The sequence below is a fragment of the Hemiscyllium ocellatum genome, chromosome 14 (genome assembly GCF_020745735.1).
Source record: "Hemiscyllium ocellatum isolate sHemOce1 chromosome 14, sHemOce1.pat.X.cur, whole genome shotgun sequence".
In the NCBI taxonomy this organism is placed as follows: domain Eukaryota; kingdom Metazoa; phylum Chordata; class Chondrichthyes; order Orectolobiformes; family Hemiscylliidae; genus Hemiscyllium; species Hemiscyllium ocellatum.
The window spans coordinates 80,155,713-80,170,302 of NC_083414.1; positions in this window are offsets into that span (position 1 = coordinate 80,155,713).

Consider the following 14,590-nt stretch of genomic DNA (forward strand, 5'->3'; position numbering starts at 1 on the left):
GTGACAGAGGCATTGTCCACACGAGGCTGAGCTAGTTTCCTGGTGCTAACTTATCTAACTCACTTAATTAACTACCCATCCCACCCCATGGTGTCCCACTCCTTCAATACCAGCCCGATTCTACCAACCATCATGGCTGGAGGTACTTACCATCGTCTAGATGCCCACGGATATTATATGATCCCTGGCATTGGTGCCATCTTTAAAAGGCCAAGAGGCAAGCGGCCGACGTTTCTCAGTTCAGAGCTGCCCTGCACAGTTTACCCCAAGCATGGCAGATAAGAGGCAATTACACCACGGTTTGTCGACAGGTGTATGGAGGTCCTGGTGGATGGGCTAGCACAGAGAAGGAACATTCTCTTCCCAGAGGGGGCCACACAACCAGACCTACCGAGCATGGTCTGAGCTCTCCACCCAGCTCAGTGTAATATCTGCGGTCTGAACAAATGTCCAGCAATACAGGACAAGCATCAATAACTTTCCCTGCTCTGTCAGGATAATGGTCACTGTATTGTCTCTGCTCCCTCACACTCACTATATTTCTGTTATAGCACCGACCCCGAGCAAGGCTCTTGTGCCATCACCCTCAGTATTGCGTGCAACACCTTCCCTCTCTCTGTCTCTCTCTGCTTCTCTCAAATCCAGTATACCCGCTACATTAAGAACGATCCATGTGTACAACAGTGTGGACAGACGCGGACCGAAAACCTCTTCATTCCGTCCGTCCCCCCCCCCCAACCTAGAGCAGTACGATCAGATGGCCCCACACACATTCCCTCCCTCACTTTCTCCCAATCCAGGAGAAAAAGGCTGGAATAGGACAGGAAGGGCCAAGCCGGGTGGTGGAGTGCCAGACATCTGTTCCCTTAGACCCTTCCCCCCGCCATGTGGGGAGGACCCTGGTATGAGTCGGAGAGGATGGGGTGCCTCGTGTGGAGATTCTGAAACATCCACGGCCCACGGACCGAGTAAGGAGCAATGTTCAGTGAAGGGTAATTCTCACGTTAAACCCGCTGGCAGCTCCGTTCTGTTTCCCCCATCACAACTTAGAAACCTTGGCCCTGATGCCATCTCGCTTTTTTATGGAGCTGGTACAAATGGAATACCCACGGTCGTGGTGGGCAGGAGGGTGGGCTCATAACACATCGTCACCACCACCTCCCAGGAAGGGAGCACGGAGGCTCCCTCCTACACTCCTCCTGTCAACAGCTCAGATTCTGAAACTAATCTGTGAAAGTTACTGCTGTCCTCACTTGTCCTGACATCTTCAATAATCTGTGCTCAAATACACCCAGGTCCCTCTGCTCCTGCACCCCATTTATAACTGTACAGCCTGTTTTCCTTCCATTGTACATCACCTTACACTGTCCTGATTTGATTGTCGGATGAAATATACCTGAACTCTACAACAAGTTGGCGTTGTCCTGTTGTTGTTGTACTCTGTCCGCCACACACTTTGCAATTCTTCCAGGTTAGGTGACATCAACAAGCATTGAAGTTGTCATAGTGTCACATTCCAGTCAAAATAACTGAAAGAGAATGTGGCGCTGGAAAAGTAGAGCAGGTCAGAAAGTAATGACTGCAGATGTAGGACATCAAAGCCGACAGTGTGGTGCTGGAAAAGCAAAGCACGCCAGGATAGAATCCGGATTACAGACAGGGCTGATGAAGGTCTTATACCTGTACTGCCAATTCTCCTGGTCTTCGGATGCTGCCTGACCTGCTGTGCTTTTCAGGCACCACACTCTCAGCTTTGATCCCCAACATCTGCCTTCCTTACTTTCTCCTGCAGAACAATTGAAATACTGACAGACTCACTGGTGTGATCAAGGCATAAACTGATATCAAACGAGCGTCAAAAATAACAACACACATCCCAAAGACCCAGAGAAAAAAAAAGTCATGCTGCAAACAGAGCAATAGAAACAATGTGGCACACCTTACTGAGTGGGTGAAATAGTGAGAATTTATCACAGAAAAAGAGAAATACCGATCGACTCCCATGTTTGTCTCGTGTCAGTGTATCTGTGTGTGTGTCTGTGTGTGTGTGTGAGCGCATGCCCATTTATTCGTATGTCTGCATCTGCGTGTATGTATTAGAGTGTGTAACTGTGCGTATTAGCATTTGTGTGTATCTCTGTGTGGGACTGGTCTGATGGTCCCTGCGTTGCTTAATGTGATGTAATTCAACATTCTGTTGCCCTCTCCACTCCACTGCATAGACAGTGATGGAGGGTGAAAACCGTCTGGAATTCAGTCAGACAGGGTGGGCAGCAGGTCACAGCATCATACAAGCTAACAGCAACATCAATAGAAATACACACAGACACACACATAGACACACACATAGACACACACACACATACACACACACACATGCAGTCTCATCTAGAGGGGTGCGGAGAGGATTGCAGCTGTACTGGGGCTTATATAAAGAAACGTCTGGGCCCCCTCTGCCATGTAGAATTAATTTGTCTTTGGGAGGTATTAATGACAAACAGTGCACATATTAAGGAGTGTTTCCACAGCAGTTGTCTTCAGTGAACCATTGATGGAAGGAGACTAGTTAATTTCATTGCACGTTCTGCTACTTGCATTTTATTTGCTCTACACTCTGACAAATGACAAGTGCGAAAGCAATCTCAATGACCCAATGGTGCCAGCAGATCAATGCTAGACATGTCCACCTCCTTCTCTAATATCTCAGAGACAGCACTGCAAGGGATCAGACAAGCTCCTTCCTGTTGCCAAGGCTATTCTGTGAAGCATCGCATAGCCGCACAATGTGAGTGATTCGTAGTAATTGATACATTCTCAAACAAACGATGAGCTCTACACTTTCCTCCTGTGGTCTAAAGATGTGCAGGTTTGGTAGACTGACCATGCTAAATTGCCCATAATGCCCATGGATATGCAGCTTATATGGATTAGCCATGTGAAACACAGGGTTACCGGGATGGAAATGATTGTGTGACATTCTATGGCAGGTCAGTGTGAACTAGATGGACTGAATTCCACACTGATCGGATTCTACGAAACATGTTGGTTGCACAGTGGAGTTGGTGAACCAGCAGTAGTCGATATTACGTCCTTTTAAACAAACGAGGAAACAAGGTATTATCCCCTGTTTCAATTAATCCACTGTTCCCAAAATAAGAGGGATCCCATTACACAGTGTTACAGATGAGATCAGAACTCTGAAAAGTGTTTAAGAAGTTAATCTGGACCCTAACTTTTTCTTATTTTAAAGGTAAATGTAAGGTGTCGTGTTCCAGATCCAATTCAATTGATCAAACGAATTGACATTACGCAAAACACAAATTATTCGAACACGATAGTAAAAGTATAATCAAAGAAAGATGAACGTGGAATAACTTAACTCGATTGGAAAACTGAGCAAAACTTAAAGAATTGTTTTACTACTAAACAGTAACTGTTACAATGTGGGAACAGCTCATAAATACACACTGGGCACAAAATTCAGAAAAAACAAATTGAAGGACAACGCAACTCCTGCAACCCAGAAGGGAAAATTCAGAGAGAGTAGCAGCCAGTGACATGTAGTACAGTTTCCAACCCCGTTGAGATCCCGGCTACAACTGCTGCAAACTACCGACTATATGCCCTGGTTCTATGAGAGCTTGACTGTACTCATTGAGGCTGCTTCTATTGTTCCAACTTTAAGAAAAAAACACTAAGGCCTCACAAACTATTTGCTCTAGTTGCTCTGGAAGATTGCTCGATACCTGTACCTGGAAATAACTTTAAAGAGCCCAGGATAAAATTATTTATCAAGATATTCTGATTTCTCTTCACAGAAGTTGCCAGTTCCGCTGATATTTTCCAAGAGATACTGGTTTTTTGTTCCTGATTTACAGCAGGACGTTGTGAGTAGAGTTTTATTTTGATATTTTTCTTGTGAAACTGAAGCCAATGAGTGCTCCAGGGATCTGTCTATATCCGTTATCAGAAGTTCTTTTGGTTTCCAGGGGGAAAAAAATGATTTAGAAACTTCCAAAGGTACTTCACTTTATTGTTTCTGAGTTGAAGCCCTTGTATTATGAAGGATATGCATTTTAGGTCTCCGTATAAGTGATTTTTCTCCTGTACTAAACAAAATCTTGAAAACCGTGTATCAGGTGAATACCTGATGGACATTCCCTCTTGTATGGGAGACTAAAAGTAGGAAATCCATTTTAAGAATAAGTATTCACTTTGACATAGATATTGGAAAGTCATTAACTTTTTTTTTATAAAAAGCAAAAGAATCATGGTCACAGAGTCGAACAACATGGAAGCACACCTTTTGTCCAACTAATACTACCAACCTAAGTTTGGCCCATATCCCTCCAAACATTTCCTATTCTTGTACCTACCCAAACATCTTTCAAATGTTGTAACTGTACCTGCACCCACCACTTCCTTTGAAAGTGCATTTCTAACACTAATATCTCTATGTAAGAACAAATTTGCCCGCAAGTACTTTTGAAATCTTTCTCTTCTCACTTTAAAATATTCTTGCTGGTTTAGAAATCCTCCGTCCGAGGGAACAGAAACATGCCATTCACCTTATTAATATTCCTCATGATTTTATAATGTTACCCTTGGATCTTCTGCGGTCCGGGGAATCAAACATATGATCCGATCCAATCTATCCTTATACCCCAATCCCTCCATTCTTAGCAACGTTCTGGGAAATATATTTTAACCCTAATCAGCTTAATAATGTCCTTCCTCTGACTGAGTGATCAGAATGGACTCAGTACTCCAAAAGAGGCCTTATCAATGCCCTGCACAACCTCAGTATGAAATACCGACACCTATAAAGAAACGTCTGAGCGACCACGGCAAACGTACTGAATGCCTTCGAAAATCCTTTTTCCACGTTTGATATAAAGTTCAAAGACTTATGTACCAAAATCCCTCGATCTCTCTGGCCTTAAGTACTACCTGGGGCCGTATAATTATGTGTTTTACTTCATGCACTTGTTTATTTTATCACAATGCAGTACCTCACATTTACTTTATCTAATCTCCATCTGTCACTCCTCAATCCATTGACCCAATTGAACAATATCTCTTTGCAATCGCAGACACCTGTCTCACAGCCCAATATAACAGCAATTTTGGTGTCATCTGTAAATGTACCAACCATGCCTTCGATATTATCATCCTAACCTTTTACATCAATGACAAATGAAAGTCCATCCATTACTGATCCCGGTGGAACACTGCTTGTCGCAGTCTTCCAGGCCAAAGCAAAATCCTCTATTCTGTCTCCTTCTGTAAAACCGAATTTACATCGAGTTATGAAGCTTACCCGCAATCCCATGTGCTCTAACTTTATTAATTAGTCTACCATGCAGAACCTAATCAAAGGCTTTGCTAATGTTCATTTAAACAACATCTACCATTCTGCTACAATCAATCTTTCTGTTTACTTCATTTAAAACAAACTAAAATCATGTTTGTAGGACATGATTCCTCTCATACAAAACTTTTCTGACCAATACGAAGCAGCCATTCCCTTTCCAGTCATGTAAATCTTATCTTTCAGAATGTCTTCCAACAATGTATTCGTCACCAATTTCAGACACACAGACTATCGTCTCCACGCTTTTCCTTCCAGCCTTTCTAAAGATGCAGTCTTACCCCCTCTCCAGTCCTCCAGTGAATTACTTGTGTGTATAAATGATTCAACTACATCTGCTGGGTTTCCATAGTTTCAAAGAACAAAGATCAATGAAAAAATAACGAAGAATATTACAGCACAGGAACAGCCAATCACCCCTGCAAGCCTGCGCCGACCCAGTTCTTCTATCAAAGCATATTTTCTAAGGATCTGTATCTCTTTACTCCCTACCCGTTCATATATTTGTCTAGAGAGGTCTTAAATGGCACTATTGTGTCCACCATAATACCATTACTGGCAACGCGTTCCAGGAACCCCCACCCTCTGCATAATGAATTTACCACATATACCTTCCATCAACAGATCCAATCTCATGGCTCCTAGAAATTCAGTTAGCCACTCTGGGAGAAAAAAAATCTTCTTGCTATCCACCCTACCTATACCTCTCATGATTTTGTAGACCTCATTCAGATTCCCCCTCCGCGATCTCTGTCTTTCGAATGATAATAATCCTAATCTACTCAACTTCTCTTCATAGCTTGCACCCTCCATATCAGGTAATATCCTCGTGAACTTATTCTGCACTCTCTCCAAATCATCCAAATCGTGTTGGCAATGTGGACGACCAGAAATGTACCAAATATAATGCTGAACCATCGTCTTATTGAACTGTAATATTACCTGCCAAATACTGTACTCAATACCTCGTTTGATGATGGAAAACATTTCATACGGCTTCTTGACAAATCTACTGACCTGCAATGTCACCTTCAAATGACTTGAACACACAGAAATCTCTCTGTACATTAATTTTCCTCTGACATTTCCACTTACTGTATAATTCGCTCTTGAATTGTATCTTCCAAAAAGCATGACCTCGCATTTGACAGGATTGAACTCCATCTGCAATTTCTCAGCCCAACTCTCCAACCTACATATCTTTCCTTCCACAATGCCCTGGCATACACATGATCCTATTCTGGAAATTGATCAATCCTTATGGTTTCTCAGGACTTGCACGCACACAACACCCAAATCGCTCTGCGCTGGTCTTTTGTTGTCACAGTCTCTCTCCATATAAATAATCATTTGCTTTTTTTTATTATTCATTCTGAAGTGCTAGACCTCACACTTTATTACAATGAACTCTGTCTTCCAATTAAATAGTGCAGATTTCTTACATCCTTATCACACTATGCACTCCAACCTATCTTTACCATCATCACCAAATATGCATTGATTGCATTCCACATCCCCCCCCCCCCCACACACACACACACCGCAAAGAAAACCTTTAATACAGAGAATAAGCAACTGGGAGTCCAAGGGCTGACATTTGTGGTAACCCACTTATTATGGCTCTCTGAACTCACACACACATATTCATCAAGACTCACACCTTTGTGTCTGCACAAATGTTCAATCTCTGAACAATGACCCACAAGGTCCTACCTTGTGCAATACATGCTTTATATGGTAGTTCACAAAATGCTTACCAAATCTAATTACACAATCTAAGGTTTCACTTTTATTATCGCTGCTTCTCCTTTTTAGATAACTCTACTGTGTCTGTTCAATTCCATTAAATTATTGTAAATCACAATTTATTTTCCTGAATAATGGACTCAAGCAGTTTCCCAATAATAGACAGAAGGCTATCTGGCCTTTATTTCCATGCTTTATGCCTTCCTCCTTCCTTGAAAACAGGCATCACAGTAAGACCTTTGAATGCACTGAAATCCCCTTGGACTGTAGTGATATTTCAACAAATGCCAGGAATATGTCTGGAGCACATTGTTTCGAAATCTGACTACTAGATTTTGGTGGATAGTTTATCCATAATCATACCCTTTATCAAACGAGTTGTCCTGACGAAAAGGCCTGCCATCCTTTGGGATATTGTCTGTCAAAACAGTGTCACAACCAATATAAAATAGTTGTTTGAGTTATTTGAGAGTTTCTGTTTTTCCTGTGTGGAATTTTACGATGTCATCTTCCAATTGTTCCAAAAAATATTTTCGCTATTTTTTTCTTTTTCTTATTTTTATTTCCACATGGAGCCTCATGTCATTTTTTTTAATACTTTGCAACAATTGACCTTCCTAAATCAATTGTCTCCAACTTGATTCGCTTTACAGCTTTCAACTGGTGGCCTCTAAAAAAAAGTCCCAAACTTCTGGTCTAGCAGCAGTTTTCATCATTTGTGCGCCTGTGTTGTCATTAGGTACTCACCCTGACTATATTTGCTAATCATACAAAGTTTACAATCTCATCAATTCCTTTTTGATGTTTTAATTTTTTTTCACGAAATCATTGGCTAGGTCAGCATTAATTGCCTATCCCTAATTGCACAGTAGACAGTTCTGAGAGAACCATATTGCTGTGGGACTAGAGTCGCATGTAGGCCAGACCAGGTAAGGATGGCAGATTCCTTCCGTAAAGAACTTTACTGAATCAGAGAGGTTTGCCCAACAATTGACAATGGAGTCATGGTCATCATGAGATTCTTCACTCGAGATAGTTTTCATGGAAATAGATTTTCACCATCTGCCGTGGCAGGATTTGAACTCGGGTCCTAGAACATTATCGGAGCCTAGTAATTCAACAATATAGCGATAATACCACAAGGCCATCGTCTCCCAATCATGCTTGATGGTTGTGAAATGTTAATTTAAATATCTGCCAATTTTATCAACTGAACTTCCTTTCAGGCTATTTTCAAGTTCATTGTTAGCAACAAGTGCTTGAGCTGCTGATAATAACATAAGAACTAGGAGCAGGAGTAGGTCGTCCAGCCCTTCGACCCTGCTCCGTCATTCAATAAGGTTATGGCTGATCTTTTTGTGGACTCAGCTCCATTTACCCAACCTCTCACTGTATCCGTTATTTTCTTCCATTGTTAGAAAAAAAATACCTTATTTTAAAACACTTTTCTGAATAGCGTTAATTGCTTCCCGGGAAAGGAATTCCACAGATTAATAACCCTCTGGGTGAAGACATTCTTTCTCAATTCAGTCCTAAATCTGATTCTTCTAATCTTGCAGCTATGCCCTCTTATCCGAGCTTCACCTGTCAGTGGAAACATCCTCTTTATTTCTATCTGATACATTCCCTTCATTGTTTTATATGTTTCTCAAATTCTCATTGTTCTGAATTCCAATCAATATAATCCCAATCTACTCGGTCTCTCCTCATAGATCAACCCCCGCCCCCCCCCCAACGCCGGAATGAACCTCCTCTGAACTCCCTTCAGTGCCAGTACATCCTTTCTCAAGTATGGAGACGAAATCTGCACACAATACTGCAGATGTGATCTCACCAGCAGCTTTGTACAGCTGCAACATTACTTTTCTGCTTATAAACTCAACCCCTTGAGCAATGAAGGAGAAAATTGCATTTGCCTTCCTAACCGCTTCTTGTACCTGCAGACCAAAAGTCAGTAATTCATGCCTGATTCTTCTCAAACTTCCAAGGGGTTTCCCCATGTGGATTCAAGTATGATCAGTTGACGATGACTAACATGGAGTTTCAATGGATTGATAGATTGTGAAAGTTATGAGTCAAAGTTGCTGATATCCCTGTCTGACAGGGAGCTTCAGGTGTGACGATTTGGGAAGTGATTGAAAATACAAGCAATGACACAGTACCACCAACTGTACAGGGGCTTCAACCATGGTCAACGAGGGAAACAGAGAGAAACACATTCATTTTAAGCAGAAATCTGGAAGGGAAAATACATTTGAAGGTCTATGAGAAATGATTTGACGAATGAGACTAATTGGAGAAGTGATGCCAGAGAGAGACACTGATAAGAATGAGAACTTTATAATGAGATATTCCCACACCAGAAGCAACTGTAGGTCAACAATTATAGGGGTGGTAAATGAATTAAACTCCGTGCGTTGATGGACAAGCAGCAGACTTGAGGATAAACTGAGGTTCTTGGAGAATATAAAGTGAGACGCCAATAAGACGATTATTAGAACAGTTGAAACTGAAGCAGACAGAGACATGGATGAATGTTTTCAGAAGCAGAGTGTCTGAGGCAGGGATACAGATCGAGGCTGCAATAGAGCTGAGAAATGGGGACAGTTTTGGTGACAGATACGAAAATTAGGAAGAAACTCAATTCATTTTAAAATAGAATGCTGAAATTGTACACAAACTTGTTCAGGCTCAGGTAAAAGCTGGGAGAGGAATAAAGTCAGTGCATGTGGGAGATCACAGCAGAGTTTGATGATACGGGCTCCTCTGTTATAAGAGAACAGTCAGTATTGGTTAATTCAGGAATAATCTATGAAGCAGAAGGCAGAAATAGAAATGAATTTATTTACAAAATAGAGCATGCCACTAATTCTATCATTGATATGATACTTAGAATAAAGACTTCACTATTTAGACAATGTTATTGTTTCCAAAAGATTGATCACCAAAACAAAAGCATGGCCTGTGTAAGATAGAGAGCACAACTCCCTCATTGTCTGTGTGGAGGGAGATGGGGGTGGGTGGAGTGGTATTGGACATTTCAGTAAGAATGCTGGACTACAGTTATGTAGGAATTCGTGAGTGTACATCTTGTATCCTATTTGCAGGTTTGGTCAGTCGTTTTTGTATGTAGGGGTAAAAACAATGACTGCAGATGCCTGTATTCCTGCTGAAGGGCTTTTGCTGCTCCTTGGATTCTGCCAGAACTGCAGTACTTTTCCAGCACCTCTCTAATCTAGTATTTGCAAGTATGCAAATACCTTGTATGCTGTCCAGAAAAAGTTTAATAATTTGTAGCTTCAGATATTCAGATTATCTTTGAGAAAAGGTGATAAGCTGGCCTTGTTAACATGAGTGTGCTCAGGAGAGAGGAATGAACTTATAAAGTGCTGTATAATATCCACATAGTGCATATGAAAATGATTATGTAAATTATTGGTGGGTCCACCTACAGTTTTAAAATCGTTATTTATCTTTTGATATCATAAATGATTTGTGTACATGTCAAAGAATGTGCAAAGGTAGGCAGCCGAACTGGCTTGTGTTTACCCTGATTTAATTAGATCACGCTGAGCTGATTATTTCATTGAACCTGCATTCCCAACTATTCTGCAAATGTTTTCAGCCCTTTCCTGACCTAGAACCTATCTACTTCTGCCTTTAAAAGGTGTTTAGGGTCTCTGCATTCACTAAATTTTCAGGTAGAGAAATCCAAAATAAAACCACCTGCCGAAAGGAAAGTTAATTGATGTTTTGAATGGGTGATCCCTCATGTTGAACAAATGAACTATAAGTTTGCATGTTACATGTAAGTCGAAGCATTCTATCCACAGCTAATCTGTCAGGATCCAATAAAATGTCTATCAGATCGTGTGCCAACATTGTCTATTCATCAAATCAAGTCTGCTCCACAATTCAGTACAATCATGGCTGATTGATAATCCTCAAATCCCGTCTCCTTGTTTTATCCCCATAGCTCTTTATTCCCTTACTGCTTAGAAATCTGTCCACCATCTGCATTGATTAGATTTAGCAACAGGGTTTCAACAGGCCAATCATTAAATAACCCAATGAGAGAGAAGTACTTCTCATCTCCATCTTAAAAAATATGCTACCTTTGATTGAGACTATACTCCCTGGTCCTGGACTCTCCCACAAATTGAGACAACCTTGTTGGCAATGAGCCTGTCAAGCCTACTGACAATCTGATTTTGTTTCCATTAAGATCTCCTCACATTCTTCCAAATTCCAATGAATTTTGACTAAGCTACTCAAACTCACTCTATAAGAAAATATCACAATTCTCAGGATTAATTCTGTGGACCTTCTCCCATCTGCTACCAACACGTCTATTATCTCCTCCACATATTTCCTTAGAAAATTAGACCAGAACTGTTCACATTTGTGCAGATTCAGGCAGCGTAGAAACGTGTACATGCCAACGTTTTGACTGTCAAGCTGAGGGCCTGAAATTCCTGAGTCCTTTCTTTTGTAAATTAGATTCAACTCTTCTATTTTGCCTGACAATGTTAATCGGTACTAACTTTCCAATGTTATATGTCAGATGTGAACTTTGTGAGCACACCATATTTTTTTCTATCTCATGTTAAACTCCTTGCATCATCCTCACCATTTGCCCTCCCACTTCTGTTTGTGTTACTCACAGATATGGAGATAGTACTTTCATTTCTAACACCCAAGTGATTGTGCAGTTAATAATTCTGGCCCCAGCATTGATCCCTGTGGCACCGTACTGGTTAAATGTCATCATCCCAAAAATAGTTCCTAGATGCTTCTCTTTCAGCGGATCCTCTCTGCAGACATGTTATATTCAATTAAATTATCAATTTCCTCAATGAGAGCAGGAATTAAACCCATGCTCTTAGTATCGTTCTGTTTGATAAACTAGCTGTCTCGGCAACCTAACTCACCAACACCCAATCCCTGACACAACAGAAACATTAACATCTACATTTCTATTCAATCTTGCTCACAATAACTGATAAAATTCTGTGACGATGCCCCATTACTTATTCTACCTGCATAAAACGTTTTGCAAATAAAGCAAAAGGGCGCCAGATTGCATTGAATAATATAACTCTTTCAGCTCTCATCTTATTTTCTTTCTTCTAATGGGCGATATCGCAAATGTTCGTCTCATACGTTTGCTTCATCTTCTTCATCTGACTTATCATTACGTTTTTCAAACCATAAAAATGTGATGGAAATTAATTATTTGCATATTTTAAGGGTGGGGGTGCATGTTTTCATAATCCTGTTAAGAGGGGGATCAAGAATTTTGAGGGTAGAGGAGAATGTTGGACAGAAATCAGAAAGGAGTCAATCACGATGTTGTTGAATGTCATCAAGCGAGGGGCCAAATAGCCCTCATCAGCTTCTAGTATCTATGCATATTCCTGTACAATTACTTTCTGCATGACCTCCTTTTCATCAATATTACCTAGAACATTACGGCACAGTAGAGACCCTTTGGCCCTCGATGACGTGCCGACCTACAGAGCCAACTTACGAAAACACCATCTAACCTACACTATTGCATTTTCATCCTTACGTCTATCAAAAGGTCATCTTAATGTCCTAAAAGTTTGCATGTCTACTTTTGCTGCAGGCAGGTCATTCTACACCCCCACAACGCTCTGAGTACCGAAATAATCTCGGACATCTGTCCTATATCTACCTGCCTTAATGTAAAATGATGTACCTTCGTGCTCGCGATCATCATCCGTGCAAAAAAAAACTGTCCACCGTTTCCAACCGTCTGATTACCTCTCAGCGTTCTTCTCTCTAACGAAAATAGCCTCAAGTCCCTCAGCCTTTCCACATAAGACCTTCCCTCCATATTGAGCATCATCTAAGTAAATCTGCTCTGAACACTTTCCGAAACTTCCACATCCTTTATATAATGTGGTGATGTGTGCAGCCACACCAGATGTTTATACAGTTGTGGAATGACCTGATGGCTCCGAAACTCAATCTCTCTACTAATAAAGGCTAACACATCGTATGTCTTCTTAATAACCCTATCAAGGTGGGTTGGAACTTTCAGGGACCTACGTACATGGACACTGAGATCTCTCTAATCATCTGCCTTGCAAAGAATCTTGCCATTAACCCAGTTCTCTGAATTCGTGTTACTCCATCCAATGTGAATTACCTCACACTTTTCCGCATTAAACTCTTTTTGCCATCTCTCAGCACAGCTCTGCATTTTATCTATGTCCCTCTGCAAACGACAATATCCTTCGGCTCGATCCACAACTATACTGACCTTAGTATTATCTGCAAATTTACTAACCAATCTTTCTACACCCTCATCCAGCTAATTTTTTTAAAATGACAAAGAACAATGGACCAAAATAAATTCTTGAAGTACCCCAGTGATAACTGAACCCCTGGATGAACATTTCCCATTAACTATCACCCTCTGTCTTCTGTCAACTAGACAACCTCTGATAAAAACCACTAAACAACCCTCAAACCCATGGCTCCGTATTTTGTGAAATATGCTACCGTGTGGAACCTTATAAAATGCTTTACTGAAATCCACATACACCACATCAACCGCTTTACCCTCATCCAGCTGTTTGGCCACCTTGCAAATAATTCCATCGGGTTTCTGAAGCACGACCTACCCTTCATAAAACCATGTTTACTAGCCCTATCAACTTATTCCTTTCTAGATGATGTTAAATCATATAACTCATAATCTTTTCCAATGCTTTATCCACAAATAAAGCAAGGCTCAGTGGTCTATCATTCACAGGGTTGTCTCCACTCCCCTTCTGGAACAAGAGAACAGCATTTGCTATCTCTAGTCTTCTAGCACGATTCCACATTCCAATTGTGCACAATCCCTGCAGTTTCCTTCCCCATCCTATACATTCTAAATTTTGCCGCATTGCATCCCATTTAAGCTTTCTCTCAGCTACTACTCTTGCCCTGCCGTATATACCTATCCCTTTCCATCGCTAAAGTAAACATAATCAAATTGTAGTCGCAATCACCAATTTGTCCACTTACCTCCAAATCTAAAATCGTGTCCAATTCATTACCCAGTATCAAATTCAATGTGGCATCGCTCCTTTTTAGTCTGTCTACATATCGTGTACACATTGGACAAAAACTTACACATCTAAAGCACTTGCTCCCAGACAATATTTGGAAAATTAAAGTCCCCCATGACAATTACACTGTCACTCTCGCTCGTATCTAGAATCATTTTTGCTATCTTTTCCACTACATCTTTGGAACTATTCGGAGGCCTATAGAAAACTCCCAACAGGGTTACCTCTCCTTCCCTGTTTCTAACATCATCTCTTACTACCTCAGCAGACGAACACTCAGACGTCCTTTCTGCCACTATAATACTGTCCTTGATTAACAATGTCACACCATCTTCCCCAACGCCGCTATCTCTTACAGTCTTCCCTCTTCTTACTGAAACATCTAAAT